The sequence below is a fragment of the Oncorhynchus keta genome, chromosome 21, assembly GCF_023373465.1.
Source record: "Oncorhynchus keta strain PuntledgeMale-10-30-2019 chromosome 21, Oket_V2, whole genome shotgun sequence".
Taxonomy (NCBI): Eukaryota; Metazoa; Chordata; class Actinopteri; order Salmoniformes; family Salmonidae; genus Oncorhynchus; species Oncorhynchus keta.
The window spans coordinates 58,392,643-58,400,844 of NC_068441.1; the positions used below are offsets into that span (position 1 = coordinate 58,392,643).

Sequence of the window (8,202 nt, forward strand, 5' to 3'; positions counted from 1 at the left end):
GACACAGCTTGAGATAGACAGCTCGAGGCAGCCTTCGCAGACAGACAGCTTGAGATAGACAGCTCGAGGCAGCCTTCGCAGACAGACAGCTTGAGATAGACAGCTCGAGGCAGCCTTCACAGACAGACAGCTCGAGGCAGCCTTCACAGACATACAGCTCGAGGCAGCCTTCACAGACAGACAGCTCGAGGAAGCATTCAGACAGACAGCTCGAGGCAGCCTTCGCAGACAGACAGCTCGAGGCAGCCTCGCAGACAGACAGCTCGAGGCAGCCTTCGCAGACAGACAGCTCGAGGCAGCCTTCGCAGACAGACGGCTCGAGGCAGCCTTCGCAGACAGACGGCTCGAGGCAGCCTTCGCAGACAGACGGCTCGAGGCAGCCTTCGCAGACAGACGGCTCGAGGCAGCCTTCGCAGACAGACGGCTCGAGGCAGCCTTCGCAGACAGACGGCTCGAGGCAGCCTCGCAGACAGACGGCTCGAGGCAGCCTTCGCAGACAGACGGCTCGAGGCAGCCTTCGCAGACAGACGGCTCGAGGCAGCCTTCGCAGACAGACGGCTCGAGGCAGCCTTCGCAGACAGACGGCTCGAGGCAGCCTTCGCAGACAGACGGCTCGAGGCAGCCTTCGCAGACAGACGGCTCGAGGCAGCCTCGCAGACAGACGGCTCGAGGCAGCCTTCGCAGACAGACGGCTCGAGGCAGCCTTCGCAGACAGACGGCTCGAGGCAGCCTTCGCAGACAGACGGCTCGAGGCAGCCTTCGCAGACAGACGGCTCGAGGCAGCCTTCGCAGACAGACGGCTCGAGGCAGCCTTCGCAGACAGACGGCTCGAGGCAGCCTTCGCAGACAGACGGCTCGAGGCAGCCTTCGTAGACAGACGGCTCGAGGCAGCCTTCGCAGGCAGACGGCTCGAGGCAGCCTTCGCAGGCAGCCGGCTCGAGGCAGCCTCGCAGACAGACAGGCAGCCAGCTCGAGGCAGCCTTCGCAGACAGACAGGCAGCCAGCTCGAGGCAGCCTTCGCAGACAGACAGACAGACAGCTCGAGGCATCCTTCGCAGACAGACAGACAGCTCGAGGCAGCCTTCGCAGACAGACAGACAGCTCGAGGCAGCCTTCGCAGACAGACAGACAGCTCGAGGCAGCCTTCGCAGACAGACAGACAGCTCGAGGCAGCCTTCGCAGACAGACAGACAGCTCGAGGCAGCCTTCGCAGACAGACAGCTCGAGGCAGCCTCGCAGACAGACAGACAGACAGACAGACAGACAGACAGCTCGAGGCAGCCTTCGCAGACAGACAGACAGACAGCTCGAGGCAGCCTTCGCAGACAGACAGACAGACAGCTCGAGGCAGCCTTCGCAGACAGACAGACAGCTCGAGGCAGCCTTCGCAGACAGACAGACAGACAGCTCGAGGCAGCCTTCGCAGACAGACAGACAGACAGCTCGAGGCAGCCTTCGCAGACAGACAGACAGACAGCTCGAGGCAGCCTTCGCAGACAGACAGACAGACAGCTCGAGGCAGCCTTCGCAGACAGACAGACAGACAGCTCGAGGCAGCCTTCGAGACAGACAGACAGCTCGAGGCATGCAACTGGAAGCATGAGTCTGAATTAAACGGCCTTCAGCTTGCAGTAACATGTTCCAGGATGCACTACTCAGATGTTATGGGGATTGTTTTCTGTTATTAAACCAGAATGGATCCAGTTTCAACAACGTTGTGGAGTCGGTAAACAGAGTTATATTTTCCTTGCTGTGTATGAAATGTGCGGTGACAAGGCTCTGAATGTAGATGTGTTGTGATTGGTTAAATACTGACAGCAGTTAGGCTAGAGGGCGCCGTTATCTGACAGCACAAAGAGGCTTTTATGAAACATCACAGCTCTGTTCAGCTCCATTAAAGTCCATTAATTAAACATTTATTTCATCAGGTTGTCCCATTGAGGTTAAAATACCTCTTTACCAAGGGAGAGCTGTCTGACCTCTTTACCAAGGGAGAGCTGTCTGGCCTCTTTACCAAGGGAGAGCTGTCTGGCCTCTTTACCAAGGGAGAGCTGTCTGACCTCTTTACCTCTTTACCAAGGGAGAGCTGTCTGACCTCTTTACCAAGGGAGAGCTGCCTGACCTCTTTACCAAGGGAGAGCTGTCAGACCTCTTTTTACCAAGGGAGAGCTGTCTGACCTCTTTACCAAGGGAGAGCTGTCTGACCTCTTTACCAAGGGAGAGCTGTCAGACCTCTTTACCAAGGGAGAGCTGTCTGACCTCTTTACCAAGGAGAGCTGTCTGACCTCTTTACCAAGGGAGAGCTGTCTGACCTCTTTACCAAGGGAGAGCTGTCAGACCTCTTTACCAAGGGAGAGCTGTCTGACCTCTTTACCAAGGGAGAGCTGTCTGACCTCTTTACCAAGGGAGAGCTGTCTGACCTCTTTACCAAGGGAGAGCTGTCTGACCTCTTTACCAAGGGAGAGCTGTCTGACCTCTTTACCAAGGAGAGCTGTCTGACCTCTTTACCAAGGGAGAGCTGCCTGACCTCTTTACCAAGGGAGAGCTGTCTGACCTCTTCACCAAGGGAGAGCTGTCTGACCTCTTCACCAAGGGAGAGCTGTCTGACCTCTTTACCAAGGGAGAGCTGTCTGACCTCTTTACCAAGGGAGGGCTGCCTGACCTCTTTACCAAGGGAGAGCTGCCTGACCTCTTTACCAAGGGAGAGCTGTCTGACCTCTTTACCAAGGGAGAGCTGTCTGACCTCTTTACCAAGGGAGAGCTGTCTGACCTCTTTACCAAGGGAGAGCTGTCTGACCTCTTTACCAAGGGAGAACTGTCTGACCTCTTTACCAAGGGAGAGCTGTCTGACCTGTCTGAGGCTGTCAACATGTGTTTTAACAGTATTCTTGCTTGTTTCAGGTTTACACAAGGCCAACAGACAGCCTGCTGCCTACCTGATCCATGGAGCTAAGATCATCAACGGAGCTTTCAGGGCCTGGACTAAGAAACAGGCAAGTTTGGTTTCCTCCAAAAGTATGTGGACACCTGCTGGTCAAACATCTCATTCCAAAATCATGGCCATTAATATGGAGTTTGCTGCTATAACAGCTTCCACTCTTCTGGGAAGGCTTTCCACTAGATGTTGGGACGTTGCTGCTATAACAGCCTCCAGTCTTCTGGGAAGGCTTTCCACTAGATGATGGAACATTGCTGCTATAACAGCCTCCAGTCTTCTGGGAAGGCTTTCCACTAGATGATGGAACATTGCTGCTATAACAGCCTCCAGTCTTCTGGGAAGGCTTTCCACTAGATGATGGAACATTGCTGCTATAACAGCCTCCAGTCTTCTGGGAAGGCTTTCCACTAGATGATGGAACATTGCTGCTATAACAGCCTCCAGTCTTCTGGGAAGGCTTTCCACTAGATGTTGGAACATTGCTGCTATAACAGCCTCCAGTCTTCTGGGAAGGCTTTCCACTAGATGATGGAACATTGCTGCTATAACAGCCTCCAGTCTTCTGGGAAGGCTTTCCCCTAGATGTTGGAACATTGCTGCTATAACAGCCTCCACTCTTCTGGGAAGGCTTTCCACTAGATGTTGGAACATTGCTGCTATAACAGCCTCCACTCTTCTGAGAAGGCTTTCCACTAGATGATGGAACATTGCTGCTATAACAGTCACCACTCTTCTGAGAAGGCTTTCCACTAGATGTTGGAACATTGCTGCTATAACAGCCTCCACTCTTCTGGGAAGGCTTTCCACTAGATGTAGGAACATTGCTGCTATAACAGCCTCCACTCTTCTGGGAAGGCTTTCCACTAGATGTTGGAACATTGCTGCTATAACAGCCTCCACTCTTCTGGGAAGGCTTTCCACTAGATGTAGGAACATTGCTGCTATAACAGCCTCCACTCTTCTGGGAAGGCTTTCTACTAGATGTAGGAACATTGCTGCTATAACAGCCTCCACTCTTCTGAGAAGGCTTTCCACTAGATGATGGAACATTGCTGCTATAACAGTCACCACTCTTCTGAGAAGGCTTTCCACTAGATGATGGAACATTGCTGCTATAACAGTCACCACTCTTCTGAGAAGGCTTTCCACTAGATGATGGAACATTGCTGCTATAACAGTCACCACTCTTCTGAGAAGGCTTTCCACTAGATGATGGAACATTGCTGCTATAACAGTCACCACTCTTCTGGGAAGGCTTTCCACTAGATGATGGAACATTGCTGCTATAACAGCCTCCACTCTTCTGGGAAGGCTTTCCACTAGATGATGGAACATTGCTGCTATAACAGCTTCAACTCTTCTGGGAAGGCTTTCCACTAGATGTAGGAACATTGCTGCTATAACAGCCTCCACTCTTCTGGGAAGGCTTTCCACTAGATGATGGAACATTGCTGCTATAACAGCCTCCACTCTTCTGGGAAGGCTTTCCACTAGATGTTGGAACATTGCAGCTATAACAGCCTCCACTCTTCTGGGAAGACTTTCCACTAGATGTTGGGACGTTGCTGCTATAACAGCCTCCACTCTTCTGAGAAGGCTTTCCACTAGATGTTGGAACATTGCTGCTATAACAGCTTCAACTCTTCTGAGAAGGCTTTCCACTAGATGTTGGAACATTGCTGCTATAACAGCCTCCACTCTTCTGAGAAGGCTTTCCACTAGATGTTGGAACATTGCTGCTATAACAGCCTCCACTCTTCTGGGAAGGCTTTCCACTAGATGTTGGAACATTGCAGCTATAACAGCCTCCACTCTTCTGGGAAGGCTTTCCACTAGATGTTGGGACGTTGCTGCTATAACAGCCTCCACTCTTCTGGGAAGGCTCTCCACTAGATGTTGGAACATTGCTGCTATAACAGCCTCCACTCTTCTGAGAAGGCTTTCCACTAGATGTTGGAACATTGCTGCTATAACAGCCTCCACTCTTCTGGGAAGGCTTTCCACTAGATGTTGGGACGTTGCTGCTATAACAGCCTCCACTCTTCTGGGAAGGCTTTCCACTAGATGTTGGAACATTGCTGCTATAACAGCCTCCACTCTTCTGGGAAGACTTTCCACTAGATGTTGGAACATTGCTGCTATAACAGCCTCCACTCTTCTGGGAAGGCTTTCCACTAGATGTTGGAACATTGCTGCTATAACAGCCTCCACTCTCCTGGGAAGGCTTTCCACTAGATGTTGGAACATTGCTGCTATAACAGCCTCCACTCTCCTGGGAAGGCTTTCCACTAGATGTTGGAACATTGCTGCTATAACAGCCTCCACTCTCCTGGGAAGGCTTTCCACTAGATGTTGGGACGTTGCTGCTATAACAGCTTCCACTCTTCTGGGAAGGCTTTCCACTAGATGTTGGAACATTGCTGCTATAACAGCCTCCACTCTCCTGGGAAGGCTTTCCACTAGATGTTGGGACGTTGCTGCTATAACAGCTTCCACTCTTCTGGGAAGGCTTTCCACTAGATGTTGGAACATTGCTGCTATAACAGCCTCCACTCTCCTGGGAAGGCTTTCCACTAGATGTTGGAACATTGCTGCTATAACAGCCTCCACTCTCCTGGGAAGGCTTTCCACTAGATGTTGGGACGTTGCTGCTATAACAGCTTCCACTCTTCTGGGAAGGCTTTCCACTAGATGTTGGAACATTGCTGCTATAACAGCTTCCACTCTTCTGGGAAGGCTTTCCACTAGATGATGGAACATTGCTGCTATAACAGCCTCCACTCTTCTGGGAAGGCTTTCCACTAGATGTTGGAACATTGCTGCTATAACAGCCTCCACTCTTCTGGGAAGGCTTTCCACTAGATGTTGGAACATTGCTGCTATAACAGCCTCCACTCTCCTGGGAAGGCTTTCCACTAGATGTTGGAACATTGCTGCTATAACAGCCTCCACTCTCCTGGGAAGGCTTTCCACTAGATGTTGGGACGTTGCTGCTATAACAGCTTCCACTCTTCTGGGAAGGCTTTCCACTAGATGTTGGAACATTGCTGCTATAACAGCCTCCACTCTCCTGGGAAGGCTTTCCACTAGATGTTGGAACATTGCTGCTATAACAGCCTCCACTCTCCTGGGAAGGCTTTCCACTAGATGTTGGGACGTTGCTGCTATAACAGCTTCCACTCTTCTGGGAAGGCTTTCCACTAGATGTTGGAACATTGCTGCTATAACAGCTTCCACTCTTCTGGGAAGGCTTTCCACTAGATGATGGAACATTGCTGCTATAACAGCCTCCACTCTTCTGGGAAGGCTTTCCACTAGATGATGGAACATTGCTGCTATAACAGCCTCCACTCTTCTGGGAAGGCTTTCCACTAGATGTTGGAACATTGCTGCTATAACAGCCTCCACTCTTCTGGGAAGGCTTTCCACTAGATGTTGGAACATTGCTGCTATAACAGCCTCCACTCATCTGGGAAGGCTTTCCACTAGATGTTGGAACATTGCTGCTATAACAGCCTCCACTCTTCTGGGAAGGCTTTCCACTAGATGCTGGAACATTGCTGCTATAACAGCCTCCACTCTTCTGGGAAGGCTTTCCACTAGATGTTGGAACATTGCTGCTATAACAGCTTCCACTCTTCTGGGAAGGCTTTCCACTAGATGATGGAACATTGCTGCTATAACAGCCTCCACTCTTCTGGGAAGGCTTTCCACTAGATGTTGGAACATTGCTGCTATAACAGCCTCCACTCTTCTGGGAAGGCTTTCCACTAGATGTTGGAACATTGCTGCTATAACAGCCTCCACTCTCCTGGGAAGGCTTTCCACTAGATGTTGGAACATTGCTGCTATAACAGCCTCCACTCTCCTGGGAAGGCTTTCCACTAGATGTTGGGACGTTGCTGCTATAACAGCTTCCACTCTTCTGGGAAGGCTTTCCACTAGATGTTGGAACATTGCTGCTATAACAGCCTCCACTCTCCTGGGAAGGGAAGGCTTTCCACTAGATGTTGGGACGTTGCTGCTATAACAGCTTCCACTCTTCTGGGAAGGCTTTCCACTAGATGTTGGAACATTGCTGCTATAACAGCTTCCACTCTTCTGGGAAGGCTTTCCACTAGATGATGGAACATTGCTGCTATAACAGCCTCCACTCTTCTGGGAAGGCTTTCCACTAGATGATGGAACATTGCTGCTATAACAGCCTCCACTCTTCTGGGAAGGCTTTCCACTAGATGTTGGAACATTGCTGCTATAACAGCCTCCACTCTTCTGGGAAGGCTTTCCACTAGATGTTGGAACATTGCTGCTATAACAGCCTCCACTCATCTGGGAAGGCTTTCCACTAGATGTTGGAACATTGCTGCTATAACAGCCTCCACTCTTCTGGGAAGGCTTTCCACTAGATGTTGGAACATTGCTGCTATAACAGCCTCCACTCTTCTGGGAAGGCTTTCCACTAGATGTTGGAACATTGCTGCTATAACAGCCTCCACTCTTCTGGGAAGGCTTTCCACTAGATGTTGGAACATTGCTGCTATAACAGCCTCCACTCATCTGGGAAGGCTTTCCACTAGATGTTGGAACATTGCTGCTATAACAGCCTCCACTCATCTGGGAAGGCTTTCCACTAGATGTTGGAACATTGCTGCTATAACAGCCTCCACTCTTCTGGGAAGGCTTTCCACTAGATGTTGGAACATTGCTGCTATAACAGCCTCCACTCTTCTGGGAAGGCTTTCCACTAGATGTTGGAACATTGCTGCTATAACAGCCTCCACTCTTCTGGGAAGGCTTTCCACTAGATGCTGGAACATTGCTGCTATAACAGCCTCCACTCTTCTGGGAAGGCTTTCCACTAGATGTTGGAACATTGCTGCTATAACAGCCTCCACTCTTCTGGGAAGGCTTTCCACTAGATGCTGGAACATTGCTGCTATAACAGCCTCCACTCTTCTGGGAAGGCTTTCCACTAGATGTTGGAACATTGCTGCTATAACAGCCTCCACTCTTCTGGGAAGGCTTTCCACTAGATGTTGGAACATTGCTGCTATAACAGCCTCCACTCTTCTGGGAAGGCTTTCCACTAGATGTTGGAACATTGCTGCTATAACAGCCTCCACTCTTATGGGAAGGCTTTCCACTAGATGTTGGAACATTGCTGCTATAACAGCCTCAACTCTTCTGGGAAAGCTTTCCACTAGATGTTGGAACATTGCTGCGGGGACTTGCTTCCATTCAGCCACAAGAGGATTAGTGAGGTC

At 50.6% G+C, this 8,202-nt stretch overlaps 1 protein-coding gene across 1 annotated transcript in view; it reads left to right on the forward strand.

The window, feature by feature from the left end:
• The window catches only part of phf2 (PHD finger protein 2), a 207,560-nt gene that overhangs the window by 152,408 nt on the left and 46,950 nt on the right, over positions 1–8,202 (forward strand). The window lies entirely within an intron of this gene.